This window comes from Bombus flavifrons, chromosome 12, assembly GCF_040668555.2.
Source record: "Bombus flavifrons isolate JBK064 chromosome 12, iyBomFlav1_principal, whole genome shotgun sequence".
In the NCBI taxonomy this organism is placed as follows: domain Eukaryota; kingdom Metazoa; phylum Arthropoda; class Insecta; order Hymenoptera; family Apidae; genus Bombus; species Bombus flavifrons.
In genome coordinates this window covers 5,905,867-5,926,860 of record NC_138453.1, presented here as the reverse complement: position 1 = coordinate 5,926,860, position 20,994 = coordinate 5,905,867, and the positions used below count along the sequence as shown (strand labels likewise).

At 38.3% G+C, this 20,994-nt stretch overlaps 1 protein-coding gene and 1 long non-coding RNA gene across 4 annotated transcripts in view; one reads left to right on the top strand and one right to left on the bottom strand.

Annotated features, from left to right (window-relative positions):
* Window positions 1-20,994, bottom strand: part of rau (RA domain-containing protein rau) — a 50,692-nt gene that overhangs the window by 8,840 nt on the left and 20,858 nt on the right. The gene's annotated exons all lie outside the window — the stretch shown is intronic.
* LOC138185566 (uncharacterized) overlaps window positions 20,559-20,994 on the top strand; it is a 29,084-nt gene continuing 28,648 nt past the window's right edge. Inside the window, exon 1 of the long non-coding RNA XR_011174658.1 lies at window positions 20,559-20,802. This is a non-coding gene — a long non-coding RNA (uncharacterized LOC138185566). The remainder of the gene's footprint in view (window positions 20,803-20,994) is intronic.

Below are 20,994 nucleotides of genomic sequence, written 5' to 3'. Positions count from 1 at the left end.
AGTGCAGATGGATCAATGTTAGTTATGCGAGTTAAAAAGTAGGTTGTGAAAAAACATGGAAGTATAATGTATAAATAAGTAAATGTAAATCCTGTACATTTCTTGTCATACATTTATGCACCCTCTAAATTTCTAGATTTCTGAATTGCTAAATAATGATGAAAGCATTCGAGTGATAAATGATGTAAGTACCAAAATGAACAAAAATTTGAACTATTCGATTCAAGTAACTCTAGCAGTTAGATTCGAGTCTTTTGCATAATTAAATTTACTCGGTAATCGAATAACGAAGAATAAAAGGAGACAGTGAAACTGGAAGAATTAACAGTTTCCCTCCGGGAAGCCAAAAAACATGCTTCATGTAAAAGAATCGTCCTAATGGGGAAGTTAACAGGCAGGAATTCAACGAAGAGGAAGTCCACCCCGCGCTAAATGAAAATCCAGCGAGTAATCTGGCGTATCGAGCGTGAAACGTAAAAAAATTCGGGGGAAGAGAAATTGAGGAAGAGCACCAGAGTGGAATGGATACACCATCTGCTTACAGGGTGCGTTATAACGAAGGGTCTTTTCTTAACAGGAATTCATCAAGCCCTTCATAAACCTCGGTCGTGCTTCCAAGAATGCACTTTCGGTACACTTATGAGTTTTCAACCAGCAAACTCAAATTTTAATCGCCAGAAAATGAAAGTCAACCTAAGTCTCCCTTCCATTTTGATCTTTTTCTAGCAGAACAGTCACCCGTAAATTTCCATGGCAAATTTCTGCGTAGATAAAAGTGGCTGATTCGTCAATGTACTAAAAATAGACGGGGTATCGCGAATTTATCGTTATCAATGGCTGAAGTAGAACAGCAAACCCACTCTCGCGAGCGTGACACCCGTTATATCACGTATCCCCGTTTCTAAGCAAGGTAAACGACACCTTTCAACGGAAATGCTATTGAACGGCCTTGCTGCTTTTCTAATCAGCTAACAGATTCCTGTGCTTACATAATTAACACCGCTAAAGCCTAAAATTATATTTTGCACGAAATTACGCCTGTGAGCTTTAATAGAGGTTGACGCTTGGTAATATATTGATGAACGAAACTAAGGAGTTGAAATTGGGGAGAACGAACGAGAGATCGCGTTTCTCAAGCATGGAAATTTCTCTGAAAAAGTGAGACTTCTCCTTTCGCAATCTGGCCCCATTCAGGTCAAAGAGAGCTGAGCGGCTGATCTTTCGGAATCCGGAAATGGCAAGGGATTATGAGAAGTGGCGCGCTTTATAATTAGAGCGCGAACAAAATCGTGTGGTGTTGGCTCGAAGATCGTGTAGAATTTCTTCGTGTCGAGTGTCCCACGCCAATGGAACCACACAACTAGTTGCGATATTCATTTTCTGACCCCCTCTCTAATCTTTTTACTTATTTGACGTCATGTCTTTGCGTCAGTTTTATTAGAATAATACACATTATTACACCTTCCGTCTATTTTTTCGCTAATCTTTTTACTCCAAAAAATTTTTGGAACAATAACTGATACCTACAAATCATGTATTACTACTAGAATTTTTTAAAACTATTGGAATTATTTAGAATAATGAAGCATTATTGTTAGAAGGTAAGACAATCGGAGGTTGAAAATCAAAAAGGATTATTAAAAATTATTGGGAATTACCGAGCAATATAATTATTTAGAATTATTAAGAAGTGTTAGAATTATGTAGAATTATTATTAGAAAGTGTGATAATCGGAGAATGAAACTCAGACTAAAATATCGATTAGGGTTTTCGTTCATGTATGTACACAGTATACAGTAGATAGCACAAGGAAACGCGAGATATGGCGAAGACAATACGCTAACAATTCGCACAGAGACTCCTGAATTCTCCCCTTGGTTTCGTCACGACGTAGTTCGACGTCTGTTCATTAATTTTCATGCGAGCTCACGTACACGTGGTGCATGACCTCGGTTTGAATGGTGGCAGTATCAGCCAGTCCCAGGTAGGACCTCTCATAATAAATTCCTTATTCCAGAAGTCCATTGAATCCTGAACGACGGTCTGTCTTTGCCCCTTTCCTTGCTGGCACGTGCTTTTCGATTCTCAGCTGCCATGTTCCTCTCTACAGGGTGTTCAGGTGCTGTTGCTGTTCGAGCACGTGTCCCCACTCTCTGATTTCCGGCCAAAAAAAAGAAAGAGAGAAAAACGAAGGAGGAGGATCTGGCGACGCTTAGAACAAAAACTCGACCCTGAGTGGCAGTAATTCGTGTCCTCCACCTCATCTTTTCGCTCCTCCAAGCTGTGAAACAATTGTTCTGCACGGTTGCCTCGCCTTCTAAGGAAATCAAGGTCGCGCAGCTTCGTTCGAAGCAATTTCATTGGGTCAGAAGCAAGATTCTCGATAGAAAGTGATTTCATTGGAACTCGTGCAGTTGATATTGCCGCAGAGATCTTTTTCCTTGTGAGTTGAAGGTAGATTGTGACAAGGATACCTACTAGAGACAAATATCGTACAGTTGTAATAAAAATAGCCGCGATCCTGTTGCTGCCACGTTTCATAAACGACAAAAGGTTCGCTGACCAGGTACAATACGACCTGTTACATGATCGTATATAGAGAAGACAGATACCTTTCCTACCGATGTCGTCAACGTACGTAACCGCTGTCAGCGAAAAATTGATCACCTCCAATATCGTGTTCCCCGTTATTAGTTACTCGTATCGATTTTTCGAGTCGCGAGCCAGGTCAAAATCAGAGAACGTTTAATTGTCCAAAGAATAAATCACATAGTAAATGGGAAATTAATAAGTTCAATTCTAATAGAATTAGCAGAAAACTCAAACAGAAACAATGTAATTAGTAGATACCTTAACACTGGTGTCATTAATATTCATAATAGTTGTCAGTAAAAAGTTGACCATATTATAGATTATCGTTACTTGTTCGCATCGACCTTTCAATTCAATAATTAAAGTCTTCATACATAATTGGATTAACGTTATTAGTAACATTTAAAAAATTTTTGAATTAATATTATTGAAATTTTAGAAATCACAAGTTAAAAGTGCTAACGAATTCCCTTGCGTAACAAGTTTGATCTCAAACCAAGGAATATTGCTGAAGCAAATGTCTCGAATTACAATTAAACTGGTAAAATTATAAGAAGTATAATAATATAGTATATACTGCAACAGAAATCTGTAATCTACAACTTGCCTCTTATTAATTCTTCAATATAACTAGTTCCTAAATTCAACTTAAAATTTAAGCAATTGAAGAATAAATCACATATAAATGAAAGACCAATTTGCAAACAAAAACTGACGCTTTTGCTACCAGAAGACTCACAATTATTGTCAACAAAAAATTGATTCCTCGTTATTGCATTCTGGTATCAATCTTTCAATTCACTAGTCAAGTGATAATCAGGAAACATTTAAACAATTAGAATTTCAATCATACATAAGTGAGAAATCATTGAACCCAATCTCAGTCAGAGACTGGAGGATTGATTAACGAAGTTAATTAACAGAACATCAAGGAGATTTCGATAACAATTTCCTGCAAACGAGATAGGTGAACGAAGGAAGCTGTATTACCCAATCCGCGATTTTTTTCCCGTTACACATCGAGCGAAGTTATGTAAACCGGGTCGTGCGACGATTCGACCAACAAAAGGAGCCAGGAATAGTGGCAATTCTCCTCGCTGGCTTCAACCGCCTCCAATGGATACGAATTTCCATCGAGCGTGCGAAGTGTGCTTCATTCGGCAACAATTAGACTTCCCAGGCTTTCGTAGCGCATTGTTCAGCGGCGGGAAAGTGGCAGCGCGAAAGTAAGAATCCGCAGGAAACGAGAAGCCCGCGATTTCTCATCGAATCCAGAGACGAGATCAACCTGGATCACTCGAGACGATCCCGAAAGGAGCAGTGAGGTATACACGTGGGACCTAGAAACCCGGAGAGAGAGTGCTCGATTGTATATTCCGTTGAAAATTTTACTTTTGCGCCATTTTTCTGCTGCATTTAATAATTAATGGCAATACTAGAAGATAATTATTTATAGACTCTGGATTTTTATGCATTTATGTGAAATTTCATGGTGGAAAAATACACAGAATACACATAATATACAAAATATCGAAAGTATACTACTCGTGGGTAAAACAATTTCCTACTTAGGTCGCATTTTTTAAATTGTATTAACAGAAACACGAATTTGCGTAAATGTGCGTAGTTTATTATTAATGATTAGAAGTAGCGGAGTAACTGTCAAACATTGTGAAACTATGCTGTAGTTTAAAAAGCTCTTTGCCTTCAGACTACGCAATTTCTAAATTGTGAGTCATATAAAGAAAATTCTTATAAACTGACATAAAAGACAACAACTTATCATTATTTCAAGCAGTTGGTAGGTATCTAAAATCAGCAAGTAACGTCAATATAACCGTACAAAAAGAAATATATACTATTGACAAGCTGTTTATTAAGTCATTTTAATCTATAGCCCTCCAACTCTATAAAAACGTAATACATACTGCTTCTAATTATTAAAGTACCATTAATTAGTGTATTCTAATCAAATTTCTTATATTTATAAGTGACAGTATATGTATATACTCTTTCATACACTTCTTGGTTTAATTTCTTTCGTCAACTTCTCTTATTAATATCTCTAATACGAACAAATAACAGAAACTGGCTGTTGAGTCATGCAGATAGAAAAAATCGTCCGAGACCGATTCATAATGTACACACAAAGGAGACACTGAATCACCGTGATGAATATTATTTTAAATGAATTTTAGAATAGATACTGGAATAAAGCAAAAAACGGATATTATTTCGTAATCACGTTACCAACTACTTTTGCATATCCTGTTTATGCACCGCAAACGATTTATGCAGCGAACAATGAGAACTTATCGTGAATCTGAAACGAAACAGCGAGTGTGAAGTAGCCGACGAGGTAATGTTCACCGTCTTATGTATCCAGTGAACACACGATTAAGAATACTCCTTGGAATACAATTTGAAATGGTCATAGAACCAGGAATAGGTTCGCAGAGATCTTTTTGCCCGGAAAAAGCAACGTCGTCAGATAGAACGCAATGGGGTCAATCTCAAGCGTCTGAAGCTCGCGTGGCGAGGTCAAGAATTCCTCGCGAGGGTCAATCACTGTCACTTGCATTAACGGAGGCAAGCATTTCGTACTATCGTCGCGACGTCGCAACTATGACGTACTGCATCGTATGTTCCGCGACTTTTCGCCGAAGGTTCAGTGGCCCTTGCGTTTCTAACATACAGCAGAATCTTCATAAATCCTATAGAATCCTATTATATTTTAGTCTTTGTCAAATGAGACCTACCGGAATTTTCTCAGCATTCAAAAAATCCCATATGAACAGTTTAGAATCCTGTTATTTTTCGAAAAGTCATAGCTGCAACAATTTTCTAACAGCAGCAAAAGTTTCCAGAGAGTAATAACAGAGAGGGGATAAGCGTAAATAGATTTAGTAACGGGAAATCCTTATAAAAACACGATCCTCGCCGCTTATTACAAACTGCAGCAAATTATCGAAAGAAAGGCAAGATGAAGTTCAATCTCCAGAAAACTGCAAACAATCAATGATAAGATCATTCTACAGAGATCTATAGAGTCCCATTATTTCTTAATTTCCAAAAGTCAGACCTCCAAGAATTTTTGAAAAATGCAAAAGTCTCGGAATGTATGATGATAAAGAAGAAATAGATATAAATAAACCTGGTAACGGGAAATCCTTCTAAAAACGATTTCCACCGTTCTTCTCAAAGTGTAACAAATTATCGAGAGGAAGACAAGGTGAAGTTCAATCTATGGAAGAATGCAACCAACGATGAAGTAACAGAGATGATTTACAAAATAGCTCACACAGTGCGTAATCGCGTTGTCAATCAACTGTTTTTGCGGAGCAACATATTTTCCAGGTTGATGCACGTATCCCGACGCAGGGTCTAGTTTGTAATTGCGCCTCTCGATCCGTGCAGCACATGGAGTCGATAATTAACGTCTCGTCACGGACGATTATTAGGTATAAAACGAGAGCTTAGACGAGCCGCTAACGATGTAATCGAGCGATTTCATTAAGAACGGCACAAGTGAGCATCGTTGCAGCTAAACGCGACCGCAGAAAGTGTATTCCATGCTGGCTTACGCGTCGATGAACCGTTTGCTGGACGTTATATGGCACGCCAACTATCCTTATCGCGGATCGACGACCGTATGTTTCATCGAAACGTATTAAGAGTAAGTGTCCGAGGGATAAGTGAAATTACGCGGCTCGAGACTCGAAAACACGCGTCCAACAGAACGAGACTCGAATTTCAAACGGCGCGGGAGAGATCCCTCGTTGCCGCTGATTTCAGTTGATTAACAAGCACGTGAGCCGATTATGCGCGATTGCTATCGTCAACATGAAAATAGGTACTTTCGAATGCAACTGGAGATTATGCTCGTTTGTTATATATAAAAGTGATATAGAAATGATATATAAAAAATTGAAATTGTTATTAGCATCAGTGTCGGAGAATTTCTTAATTATCCAATTTAAGTCGACGGATGAAATTTATTTCAGCCTCTTTGAAGTTGGTCAGACTGATCAACTTCACTTTTTCATAATTTCTTAATTTCTCTACATACGTACACTCTCAAATGGTACCGTTGAATCACTGATAATTTATAATCCAGTCACTCGATTTTAGGATACCACGTCTTAATTTATATTCTATAATTTATCTTATAAAGATCATTAGTATTTACTACACAAGATACAGGATATAAATTGAACCTCAATAGCACAGAATAACTAACATACTTCACAAATCGGACTTAAACTTTCGTGATTACCTATAATCCTATGATACCTACTAATTAAGGGCTAATACAACCACCCAACACCAAATTCAAAGCTCTTTTCGTACAAAATACGTAACGAAGAAAGAATATCTTTGTCCGTGATACGATCTTAAGGCAATGGGTGTAATTATTTGCAAAGGGCCACACGGGCAGTGACATTCTCGAATTCAACCGGTGAAGGACAACCGGTGGTGCACGTCCGTCGACGTCCAAGTGGCTGACAATTGACACCCGTTTCCGGCGCTTTCACAAAAGAAGCGACGCGGAGGAGGCTCCTCGAAGAATATAGGGCACGTGCCCTCATCGTCGCATCGCGTGCCCGCTTTCACGTGCATGCACGCCCTCTCGTCCATCGTCTTCCTCTCGCAATATGTTCTTGGTATGCCTAGGAACATAATACGGTCATGCTGGAACGTTTCCTTCCTGTCGTACATCCTATCGATACTAACTTCTTTCTGTGAGCCATATGGTACCGTCTCTGCGGGCTTCTTGGCACGAGATGAAAGCAAAACTGCACGGGACGCATCGGTGCATGGTCGAGCGTGCATGCTCGTTGATAATGATTCCTCGGCTGGTGGACACGGCGAGAGGTTCAAGAGTTAACGCATCCTCTACGGGCTCTACTTTTTCTTTATGGATGGGTCATTGACCGAGAACGGTTGTTCGTAGAAATTATGTAGCATGTACAATGTACAACATATTCATAAAAACGTAGTACGAGCGAGATTAGAGAGATTGTGATTCAATAGAGAGATTTCTATTGTGATTCAATAGAAGACGGAAATGAAAAGTAAGAAAGATGCTTCTTTGATGGCTTCGTTTTTCAGAAAATCGACTTTGAATGCTTGTATAATATATTCGAAATTGTTTAATTTTCTATTAGATACGAGTGGACAATTGGCATAAAATTATCTATATGCAAAAATAAGTTAAAAATGCAAAATGATATTTGTATCGTTCAAGGTTTTCTTATTGAGAAAATAGCGACTAAATACGTATGTGGATATACTTAATTTTTCAAATTTTTTAAGCGAAATGGAAATTCTATCGAATTTTTAAATATGAATGAGGCTTCAAAAATGCACAAGCTTTATTTTATATATCTTCGTTATAATAAATAGCAGTTAAATTACAGAATTGAATGCGTAAATGCTCGAGCACCTTAATTATTTAATTAAATCGTGTTTCTCTTCAGTTCCTCTGCGGCAATTTTTTGGTTCAGTAACTCCACAATGAAGATAATGAGACGGATCCAATAAACGCGTTACGCAACAAACTACACGGGGACACGGCTATATAATGTAGCTGCCTAGTATTAGCATAGATAGTGAACCGGAGAAATCATCGATATTGTTGAACCTGATTATTTCATCCGATAGCTTCACCTGTAGAGCACTGTTACAAGATTCTCCAGTGCTTTTGCATCACGAATCACGCATCGAAATCGATATTTTAATGGCCATTGGTCAGGAAATCAGCGCAGCTGTTTACACAGGGTGTCCCGGAGTACGTCCACTTGGAGTGGAGTGTCGGTAGACGGCTGTTCGACCTCTGCTCTTTTATTTTTTATATGGAGTAGGCTGCTGCGAGCAAAATACTCGTCTCCTGTCGGCGGTGGCTATAGTCTCGAGAGAAGACGCGTGCTTCTACTTTAAAGAGAGAACGTCTGAAGATCTAGCTCTTCGAAAAATAAGCCACTTGATGCGCCCAATTAAAACGTGCGCGCCAAGAAAAGAAAAGAAAAGAAAAAAGAAGAAAGAACCTAGTTGTCACTCGCGAAATTCTCAGCGAGGGAAAAGAAACTTCGCCGCAATTAAGATGGAAACCTCTTCTGTGTCGTATCAGATTTTCACGCGCATCGACACGGTGAAAACTGGTCTGGCCCGTTGCTTTCCACACGCTGTTTTCATTCTCCTTTTCCGTTCCCACTCCGAAGGCCAAATTAAAGAACGACAATCGCAACTCACCGGCAACTTTGTGGGTCGCAATGCTTAATGGCCGGATAAATTAAACTGTAAATCCAGCTCGGAAGTCAGCATGGCTGTTCGACTCTCTTTTGAGACGGACGGAGGAAATGTACAACGTCAACAACCATCGAGTTCGAGTAATTTACGTTCTAATCCCGTGTGCGCCATCACGTGTAATTACTCCAATAAGATGACAACTGTCTGTCTATCTTGGCTCGCGAATACGCAACACTGATACTCGTCTGTCTTTAATGGTGACTAATTGCACACGCAATACTGTATCCAACTTTCTTATTAACTTTTACTTCTACGCTAATGACAGATTGTACCACTTCGTGACGATCGTTCGTCGAACTAATACTTGCTTATTTAGAAGGAGTTATGCCCATTTCTACGGTATGATTATTTAACTGGTGCCTTCTTTACTACAGGATCTATGTAACAGATGTATGTGACTGATTCTGAGAAACTTGTCAAGGTTTTAAATAAATCGTTGGGTCGTCGTTGTTGAAGATTTCTCATGTCGAATTAGTTTTATTCAGGGAGGTTCATCCGAGAGTTCTCTATGTCTGATTGATGGACCGTTCCATTAGTTTCTTCTTTTCCTCCTCTACCTTCTTCTTCTTCTTCTTCTTCTTCGTCTTCTTCTTCTTCTTCTTCTACAGCTTGTTTATATTTACTAGTGCGCTCTGATCTACGATATTAAGAGAACAGGAGGTCGGTGACAGACGGTCGCAGGTTCGTATAATTGGTCCTTCCTCTGCTGCTGATTGTTTTAAACGAGAACAACTCGACCAACTTTAAGTCCCCCGTTACCACCAACACGCGCGCGATTATTAGCGGCACAACCAGTACATACGGAACGCTTACATCCGGTTAGTGGACCGTGGTAGGGTGACAATACAATTCTACGCTAACTCGAGGTATGTACGATTCTAATCTCATAGAGAATCGCGTAACATCGCTCATTTTCAGTTAGCTTCCCATCCATTAACTGTCAAGTACCATTCAATTATTTAATTCCTCGAAACATTTTTATTCGTTTACTTTAAAAGATATTTTATTCATAAAAAATGTTGTCCAACTTGAAGATTTGTTGAACAAGAAAGAAAACACAGATAATGAAATGATATTTCAATTCGAAATATTCTTCTAGGAAACTTCAATTATTTGACCTTGAAAGTCCAAGATCGGATTAAAAACTCCGTTTGTATGAGAGGGTTAAGAGAATACATGGCCTTGTAAATATTAAGATTAAATTAAGAATTGTATTTTAGGGGGAAACTTAAAAAATGTTAGGTCTTGAAAACTGAAGTTTAAATTTCCTAGGCCAAGTTGAGAAAATAATTGACTTCAGAAATTCAAGATTACACTGAAAACTGCCTTGTCTACAAATATGCATACGGGAATAATGTCCACATCTCCACATTACACGTTGGTCAAAGAAAATCTTCAGACGAATAAATTGTCTATTCAGCAATCATTTCGTAGTTACACATGACGTATAATTTTTTCGCGATACCCAGGTACAATGAAGTCACGAAAGGGCAAAAACTGAAATGTCTACGTCGTTATCTATGTACATAATCATACGGCTTTCTCTGTCCTTGCATTTTCCTAACCTAGGCCTGTAAAGTTGCCCTTCTGTTCGGTCGGTGCACAATGCACACACCTGACTGGTATTGCGGCAACCATAAGGCGATAAGGTCGACAACAGAGGGTTATCTGGAACGGAGGTGGTTCTTTTTCATGAATAATGCAGAAGCGAGGCAGTCACTGCGAAATGAATGCACGAAGTCTCGAACTTAACCACTTAAAATTCCATAATTCCGTTCTCCTCCGATTAATCGTTGCGCACAGGTGCTTTAGGAATCAAGATCGATCGAAAATAATTTTATGTTGGTAAATCTTTTCGTTTTTACGGAGAACCATTAATGATGAACGAGATTATTGCTTATGAGCCGAAAGTAAATGGCCTGCACAGCGGTGACGCTCGTCTTCAGTTAACCCGTCCTCTTGACTTCACTTGACCAAGTGTCAATAAGTCGTATACTATATCAAGACCGAAAAACAACTGGAATGTGTGTCCTTTTATCACTTTGGATTTTCCTGGTTTCGTAATTCTAAATATAAATTTATTCCTGATTAATCAATATCACAAACTTTGTTCTATCTTTCCTGAGTAGTTAAATTTATATCGTTGAATCAGTAATTGTTATTGAATTTGAAAAAATTATGCTCTTCACCCTTGTTATTTCCCGGAAATAGAATTTTGTAATCAGTTAAAAAGATTTAGATTATTAAATTAGTGATTAATGTTGCACCTAAAAGTTTTTATTCTGCATTATTTACCAAAAATAAAATCTTTTTTAACTGATTAATAAAATATAAAATCTTGAATCAGTAATTGTCAATAAACTACGAGATTCTATTTTATGCGATTGCTATTTTTCAGAGGTAAAATATTCTTTAATCCGCTAAAAATATTTCACTACTGAACTGGAGAAAAGATATTATTCTTTGCTACAGTCTTCCTCTAAAAATAGAATAATTATTATTCATCCAGCAAGTCTACACCGACAAAGAAAAGAGAAGAGAGATATTGCCACAACCAGTCACGTCTCCACGAACCCTATTTACCCTCGCTGGGGGTTGCAGGTGCATTCTGCACTCCTTCAACAGTCGCGTGTCTAGTATATATAGGCTGTCGAACAGCTTTTCAATGACGTATGGTTTCATCGATCTATTTCCAGAAGCTAGTCGTAAAACTAATATTGGTGTCGTAACAAGCCGCGCGTTACTTTAACGGGGTTCATTGCACCGGAAGTTTCGTGTTCGTGCTTTAACTCTTTCGTCAGAAGAACCGTGGGGAAGCTAGAAATCATGGTAACAAACGTGAACGACGATAAGAAGCTCTCACCGTGGATTTGTGGGAAATTGTCTCGTATATACGATGGCTATCGTTTATCATTGTTAAACCGTGATTGATAATAGCCACTGTCCCATATCGGTACCACTCATTCGTATGTACGTTTGCATCCCAACGATCGTTGACACGGACGTGTTCAAATACACAGTTGATCGCTTTAATTAATTTTATCACGTTTTAAATTGTTCTAAGGAACAATGGAAAACTTTGAACTTCATCTATAGCTAACACATAAAATCCTGGTAACGGTATTTATAAACGTTCGAGTAATGATGCATGCAGACGATATGGGAACAGAGGAAAACACTTTCAACGATCACCGATATCAGAGAATCGGCGGCGTTTTTAAGACACCCGTTGCATACATGGCACGCAAGAGATACGCCGAGTTACTGGCGCCGTGCCTATCATTACGTTGTTTAACTCATAATACATCGTAACACGTACGCTACTACAGTGTGTATCTCAACCGTTTACGCGTTTCAACGAGCGTGCGCGCGCGAGCTCACGTTAACGATCCTGTGTGCTGACCGATCGACCATCGTGTGAGTCGTACCTTAATTCACTCGTTGCGTGTGGATTGTGGAATCAATCTGTCTACTCTTGTATATCAAAGCCTATGCTTTCTTAAAGAAAGTTTAATCGCATATAAATCGTAGGAAGTTTTGTACAGTGACTAATTACACATGTTTTATCAGCATTAGTACGTACGACGCTATTAAAATACTAGTCAGCCTTGAATCACGCTTTCTATTACTAAAAGTATCTTTGTTATAAGAAATAATATTTGTTGCAACTACTATTACTACTATTTCGTCTGTCTGTCGAAACACATAGAAATTAAAATGCAACAGTTGCATCCGCAGTATGACTTAAATAATTCAACAGAAGCGCCATATGCATCAATAACAGCGAATGCGTTGAATTACATTTTTGATCGCTTCGAATATAATACATTCGAAAATGAAAGGTTTTCCTGTTTTCAATAGTGTCAAAAAATAAAGCAAATTACAGAGAAAGTGTTTCTCTTCCGTCCGGCTCAGGACCACGAATATCATCATCGTGTCCACACTTCCGGCTGTTTCGAACCCTTGCACGCTTCCCATCCGGTTAGCTTTCGAGTATACAGCAGCCTGTATCGATGACTAGCATCCTATCCGACTCATTGATGCGGTTCCCGCCCCTCTCATCCCTTTATTACAATGGTTCACATTTGTACATCAGCGATTAGCACGTTTTGTAATAGATTAATTATACTGTAATCGCAGATGAGACTCATTGTGTCTTGCCTTGATCCAGTCATTCGGTAGAATCAGGATTTTCCTCGTATGTCGCATAGAATTGGACTGCGGATGTTTATGGAAATACAGATTTTTCTAAATACAATCAATGAAACAGAAGTTAAACTAAGATTTATTTTACTCTGTAAATGTTATAATATAACAAGGACTTTGTATTTTCATATATACTATGCGTATTCTGTATATTTTTAGTTTAAATTTCTCGTAAATGCAAACAAATCCACAGTTTACATATAAACTCGTGAAACTTGTATTGAAACAAACTTTGGACAATGATTGCACCAAGTATCGGACTAAGTTAATATTTTACTAAGGAAATATTTTAAGATTATAAGAGAGTGCTACTTTGGGACTTAAGTTAAAATTTGGGTTAGTAGCATGAAGATAGGATGACGCAGGAGTCTGTCGAAAGTACATTTAGTCAATGGAAAGTGTTCTTAACGGTTGAAAAACAGGTCACGTGAATTTACGTTGTTCCATAATAATTTCCTATGAGCCATTATTTTTCGGTCTTTGCACACCATCCATAAACATCCGCAGTCCGGACGTAAGTACCTAGTACTTCTATATCCATACGTTACATGTAGTGATTAAAATTTCATAACAGAAATAATGGACACAATTTAGAATGAAAGTAAACGTCCTTTGAATCTTATCTTCGCTAAACTACAAATCCTAAACTGCTTCACGAAAACGAGGCGGGACTTTGCTCTCGCAGCAACAATTCAGTGATGTGGCGCGCCATAAGGCAAACACACGATTATCAGGCAAACGTTCACGAGGCCCCGGTTGATATCACACGAAGATATAAAACGGGAGACTTCTATGAACAGAGCACAAAGGCGGTTAAAAGGGATAAAGAGCGGGATAGAGGAACACGTTACGACAACAGGGAGGAGCACGAGGGAGGAGATTCACGAAAGAAAGAGTGAATGGGAGCACTGTGTGCCAGATGGTCGACTCGAGTCGCGATCTCGAGTCTCGTCCCATTACTATTTCCCAATGATGAAGGAAGATCTGTGCCGGTGGTTACACTACGGCGAATATCATCGAACGAGAACCGATCATCGAGAGCTCTGGCATTATTGCGCGCTCTGACCTCTGATAATTAATGAAAATTTATTGACCGATCGAGCGTCGCCAGAGTATGAATCGCGATTAATAGGAACGTCTGCCGAGGGGGAACTTGAATGACAAGATAGAAAAGTCTACGCAAATAGAAGGCCCGTTGATAGATACGATTATCGCGAGTCGTAATATCGAAAGAGTGAAAGGCGTGTTCGTGAGGTTGCGATGGAAGCTTACTGAAATTACGTGCACGTAACACCATCGAATTACCCATTGATTCGAGGAATCGTATACTCTTGTGGTTCCTCTCTTGTGTACACGGTTTTCAGCGAACTCGAAACGTACCGAGAAGAAGCTAACAAGAGCGTGTGCATCGGGTAGCGGCGACGAAAAGAAGAATTGTATATACGTCGTACGGGAAGACGAGATGATTAATTCTTGCGGTCGAGCGAGTAACACGAAACTCACCGCGTCGAAATTTTTATCTCGCATCTAGCACCGGAAAAATAAAACCGGCAAACAGGTTCCATAGTATATTCTAGGCTCTAGACGTATGTATGACTATTGCTTGCTCTGATACTGACTCATAGAAATGATTAGAAACCGTATTAGTAATTACTTCATATGAAATCATTCCTTTTTAGGAAAAATCGTTTCGTTCGAGATATCGTAAGAAAAATGTGTGACGGATCCCTTGGTCGTCCTACTGAAAGACAGCCATTGTATGTTAGTAATGCCAAATTGTATATAGATGGAGTATAGTAATCACGAATGACCGCTTTTATCAATCTTTACGTTTCTATTGAATCTTTTCGTACCTTTCTCCACGAGAAGAAATAATTTACCTTGTTACTTTCATTATGTTGGGATGATCAGAGTCGATATGTAAATTCATTATCACTCTACACCATGAAGTTTCGCGATTGGCGTTATTATTTAATCGATTCTAAAGATTTAGAATTCAAAATTTATCTACATTTTCCACAGTTTGAACCCTCGAATGGCGAAAGGCACATTACATTATATTTATTATGTTACATAATATTATATCTTTATTTGTTAACATTTCTCGCTGTAAAACCATTGATTCGATTGATTCCAATTTTCATTGTGTTAAAAATCCTCGAATCGCTTTGAAATTAGAACTGTAACGCCCACCACTAATGCAAATGTCTATTGCTCCCATATTAAGTCTAAATGTCCCTGTTAGAAGTCCAAACAAGCTCTCCTAAGTTACAGGTATCATGAAAAGAGGGAATTCAAAGAGTAACACGAAAATATATATATTTTTCACGCTGATGCACGTGTAAGTTTGATCGGAGACTTCTACGTGAGCCCACCTTTTTCCTTCACTTTCAGCATTGTGCCAGCCACCGAAGGTATCATTATTCGAGCCCCATAAAGAAAGGCCGTGGATAGCGAAACCGAGAAGAATGTTAAGTGTCGCAATCGTGATTGTGTTCGGCGTTTGTAGAAACGCGAAGCGCGACCATCTGCACTGAAGGCTCGAACCGCAATTGTCGCTTTCAATTCAGCCAGATGTCGATCGATGACAGATCAAAGAAAGGGTTTTCAATAAGGGTACACGGGAATTCAATTCGCATAGTCTGTGTTGCGTAAGAAAATTCGAAAGTATCTCATGGGAATTATAAAATGAGAAATTCCTAGTGGCACTGGGATCAAGATGTTTATATAATGTTGGCAAAAAGAATATCAGGAAATCAGAAAGGCGAGATATACAATTTTATCATAGCGACTTCCTAAACATTTTCTCTTGACAAAAATGTTCATCTTTTTAAATTATTTTACATAGCATCTAACTTTCAGATAATTCTTTAATATAATACATATTATATAAGGATCTTTTCAAAGATTTAACTCTTATGTTATGGATTTACTTATATGGCTATGGTCAATAGACGATTTCAATCAAATTTGAGATACGAGGTTCGCGTATTGATTAATTCATTAGCTTTGTCATTTTTTCGCGTCTGAAGGAAATAATTTATGAAAATGTATTCATATTTAAAGGATTGATGAAGTAGACGTGACTCGTAAGAAATGGGAAACTTCATATATTGTAATTTAATAACAGGTTCAAATGTTCGACGAGTCTCTATATACTTGTTCTCTACCTCTTCCAAGATTCAATAAAGTATGAACCATAGAAAATCGGAAATTTCATATGTTGTAACTTAATAAACGAACAAGATGTGTGATACTCGTACCTGTCACCAGGCTGAAAGAATCAAGGACACCGTATAAGTGAATTCGTAGAATGCAGCACACGACCTACACGTCGACACGATTGTCTCCCATATAATACCGCGAATTCCTGGTGACACAAGACCTTTTGGCGCCTTTGTAACGACGAGAGTATATGACAAGCCAACTATCAGCTAGTTAGCACGTGCTCACGGTGTGAACAGTGCGTAGTTGTAAGCAAATCCCAGGATCCGCTATATAGTAACACTTATCCGGGTAATACCTTATGCATACTATAGCTATTTCGCAAGAAATCGTAGAAAACGGTTTATTTTTTCACTTTCAAGGAAAGTGGGACGTGATACGCTAATGTTTCTATTTAGAGCATTTAACAAGTTACAAAATACTTCTTATACAATTCCTATTTCCCATTTGATTTTCTGTAAAATTAAAGAGAATAATATTTCATTTCATAGAGACTAATATGCTACGGAGTAATATGATGATTAAGCACGATACGATGCAATAAACATGAAAAATGGTACTCTAATTGCCTGTCATGCGTCACAGGCCACACTACGACTCTTAGTATTACTCGAGAGTAGGTAGTTTCGCGTACTCGTTCGCGGTCACGTGTGTGAGTAGCCAGCTGCGAGTGCTTTCACCGGTAGCTTGTGACCAATCCCAGACAACATTCATGCTTAAAGAATTCGTGCGACGATGCTCATGAATGGGCTACGAGCCTTGATCAAGCCGTACGTCGCGCCGGCTTTGTGCTCGTAATCAAAGTTTCTTATTTGCGTAACGATCGATAGCTCTGTGACTATTTAGTCTGGGACAAAGGAGCGATGCAATGTCACTAGGTCTTTAAAACGATGAGCTTGTACGATGTGATAGATTTACAGTAAAACGCGATGTATTGTACGAAACTTTGGATGGTGCCAATAGAGTCATTTTCTACGCAAATTCATATTATACAAATGAGAAGTCATAGATAGCAAAGACGATCTGTGAATTTCTAATTTTATGTTTAAATGACACAATAAAATATAGTGAAATCGTTTTTATCTTTTCGATTCCCATAGATGTTAACCTTTTATACTCAGAAAATTTCCATAATATTACCAGCAGCTTCAGTATATGTAGTTTTAATATAAAATTTCTCGAAACCTATGGTTTTGTATTCCAAACAACTTGTTATATGAACTCTTTTCCTTTTAAAATAAATAAATGGAATTCTATTATATGCATATTATTACATAGTGATGCACAGGTCCCACATTTGGAGATATAATACTATCAAATATGTAGTACAGCATCACTGCTACGACGTCGTAAAGACCCGACGTCACATCGTCTCCACTAACCCTTAATCATTCTCGTCATCGTTCGTGCGAAGAATCCGCCCCGTGAAAATTGTCGAGAAACGTACTTGAAACGTGTACGTGCGTCACACGAAGTTACATAATCGACGATTGTCACTCACGTTAAGCAACGAATTCCGGCTGGACGATCGGCTGAAACGTTAAATCGCGGATGTGACTATGCACGGAGATAATAACGGACACGGTTTCAATTCCGAATTCGCACTCTGGCATTGAAAGGAGCTAAAAAGACAGAATCAACCGTGACGATTAATCGCCGAGAACGATGTAACGACCGGATCGGTTTACGCTAATAAACCAATGTTTCCGTGATCTGAATGCCAAATGTCCGCCCACGATGGTCCTTACAAGGACTTTTAGTAGACGAGTGTTCCTTTCAATGCTACTGTAATTAATATTAGATCGGTAATGAAAATAATTTCCTCTCCATTCGCAATGAAATTTCAATAAACTAAGGGTCGTTAATGTAGAAAGATACGCTCTTGAAGATTTGAGAAAGATAGTATCTGTGGAAAATTCTAAACAACCACATTGTAGAGCATGAAAAGCCATAAAACTTCGAATTTAACTTCTTTTCAATAGGTACATTGTATGATTTCTTTAAAATGACGTTTTCACCCCTAAGATCAATTCTTTATCGAAATAAGAAATGGCATTGTTAATAATATCACTTGAATTATAATTTTAGAACGTTTCTTTGTTTATAAATCTTCTAACTGAATTTTCTATTTTTCTTCGACTATATTAGGCGCTAATCATAACAATATTGAAGAAACGCGGTATTTCTAAAATCCTAGGATACGCATTCAAATTAGAACGAACCACGAGCTTCTTAAAGATCAGCCATGTAATTCTTCTGGCGCCAATCTTCAGATTTTTTTCTTTCTGCCGATACACGAGCGGTTCTGGGAAAAACGGGTGAACGGCACAGATAAGGGCAACACCGGGAGTCTGAAACTGCAGATAAATGGAAAGAGAAACGGTGTTATTTATATTCGATGATCGATAGCCGCTAACTTGTTATCACAACGGAAGCCGAATCACCGATTCTCGGTATTTATTGTAAGATGACGGAAGTCTCGCTCTTTCTTACTTGCTAACTGCGAATGAGAACTGAACTTTATCATAAGAAAACGCGTGTATGAGAAAGATGAACCGCGATTACACAAGAATTCCGGTATCTAATCGCTCAAACCTTTTCCTGTTCCAAATTATCTCTGGATTTGTTCTGTCAACGACGTACGATCCACAGTTTTGCCGAATCTCGCGAGTATACATCTGGTTTCTTAAAAGATCTCGCTATGAAAATAAGCAAAACGACCAAATAGATATCTGACAGAGGTAAAAACTGGCGTAAGTGAGTTTTAATCCAGTCATAAAACACTGGAAGAGATGTTAGCCTCGATATTTTTCACGTCACACATGTCAACGATGTTTTTGTTAGGTCCACGCGTGTTTACTTAAGAGGCAGCACTCGCTTAAAAATCTCATGTCCCCGATGCGCTCCACGAAGAAGAGTTCATCTCGCGAGTCGTTCCTCTTACGAGAGAACAGAAGCGGATAATAACCTATAATTATCAGCGAAGGGACAGAAGAAGAACAGAATGTTCTCGTGGCTCGTGCGTTCTTTAAATAACCCTCTAAATATCTGTCGAATGCTTCCAAAATTACATCTAAAGGGTTGATCGATAAAGATAAAATCTTCTATTTATTGTACAATAATACCTAATAAGAATCTATCGGTGCACCAATTACGGTTTCCTTCGCGCTACACCGTGACGTAATGGCATTCCCTCGTCGTTGGAAAGCGCCACTTAATACTGTTATATAACAGGCAGCGTTCCATAAAGTCATTAGCATGATAATAAATCAACGGATACCGTAAAACGTGGAGCAACCCCTCTTAGTATACTGAGTATACTATAACTCCAGTTTCGTAGCCTAATCGTGTGAATTCGAGCCACGTTCTGCCCGTAGAGGATATATAAAAGAGATGCCTCCATAGCAGACATAACTCTGACGATTATGTGGTGCGTTTTATAGGAGAAGCATCCTTGAAACCGGTCAAGAAACCCTGGATCGTTTGTATCCTGATTATGGGGTATTCTGACTCTTTCTACAGGCTCCATAAAAAAGAAAAAAGTTCTTCAAGCTAAAAATACGAAGAGATTTCCTTTTGAAATTCTGGTTTACCGTGTCGCCGTCATGCGGGTGCACCAACGCATGATAATTAATGCGGCCAATAATTTATTACGATTGTGCCCCCAGGTTTCGTGAGCCGTCGATGACGGAATCGGAGCAGGAAGCGAAAATACCACGGCTTGCAGCACGGACTTTCCTGGTTCGTTCACAAACTTGTTCTTTTCTTATTGTCCGCCGCTTGGAAATCTGGTTGCGCAAGGACTATTCTAATATTGTTTCGGAGACAATGCTGTTACGTGTCGAGAAGTGCTAAGAAATTCGTTAAGACAGCTAACTTCTGTTCTAATGATGAAAGTGAAATTAATTTATACTGAATGGTGTGAAAAAATATTTTTATATTTTTGAAACTCTGCATTGGATTGAAGTGAATAGAAATCTAATTTCAGAAGATTGGGATAATGATTGACATCCTTGATATACTACTACTAACCCATTATTATATTATAGTATTATACAATAATACTACATTTCTGTAGTTCCAAGAAACTAAACTAAATCATGATTTTAATAAAACTATAAATATCTCGTAATGAATGTTTATGATCCTACTTTATACAGGGTGGTTGGTAACTGGTGGTACAAGCGGAAAGGGAGTGATTCTACGCGAAAAAAGAAGTCGAAAATATAGAATAAAAATTTAAAAAAAATTTTTTTTTTTTTTAATTTTTCCATCGAGACAACGATCTACAGAGAGATCCATTATAACGTACCGCACGCATACTGAGCGAAAATTCAAAGTCGATTTTCTCGAAGACAAAGCCTCAAACAAAAAATTTTTATTCTATATTTTCGACTTCTTTTTTCGCGTAGAATCACTCCCTTTCCGCTTGTACCACTAGTTACCAACCACCCTGTATACCAAAGGTTGTACAAATTTTACTTCTTTATAAGGAAACGTTGCTACATTTCCATTTTTCTAAACAACTATACTGAACTATAGTTTTAATACAACTGAATAAAAATCAAATTGCAGTAAATTAATGAGATGATTAATGTGTCTGATGGTAAATAATACTTCACATTGAAACCTAATAAAAATTCAATAGCGAAAGGTGAACG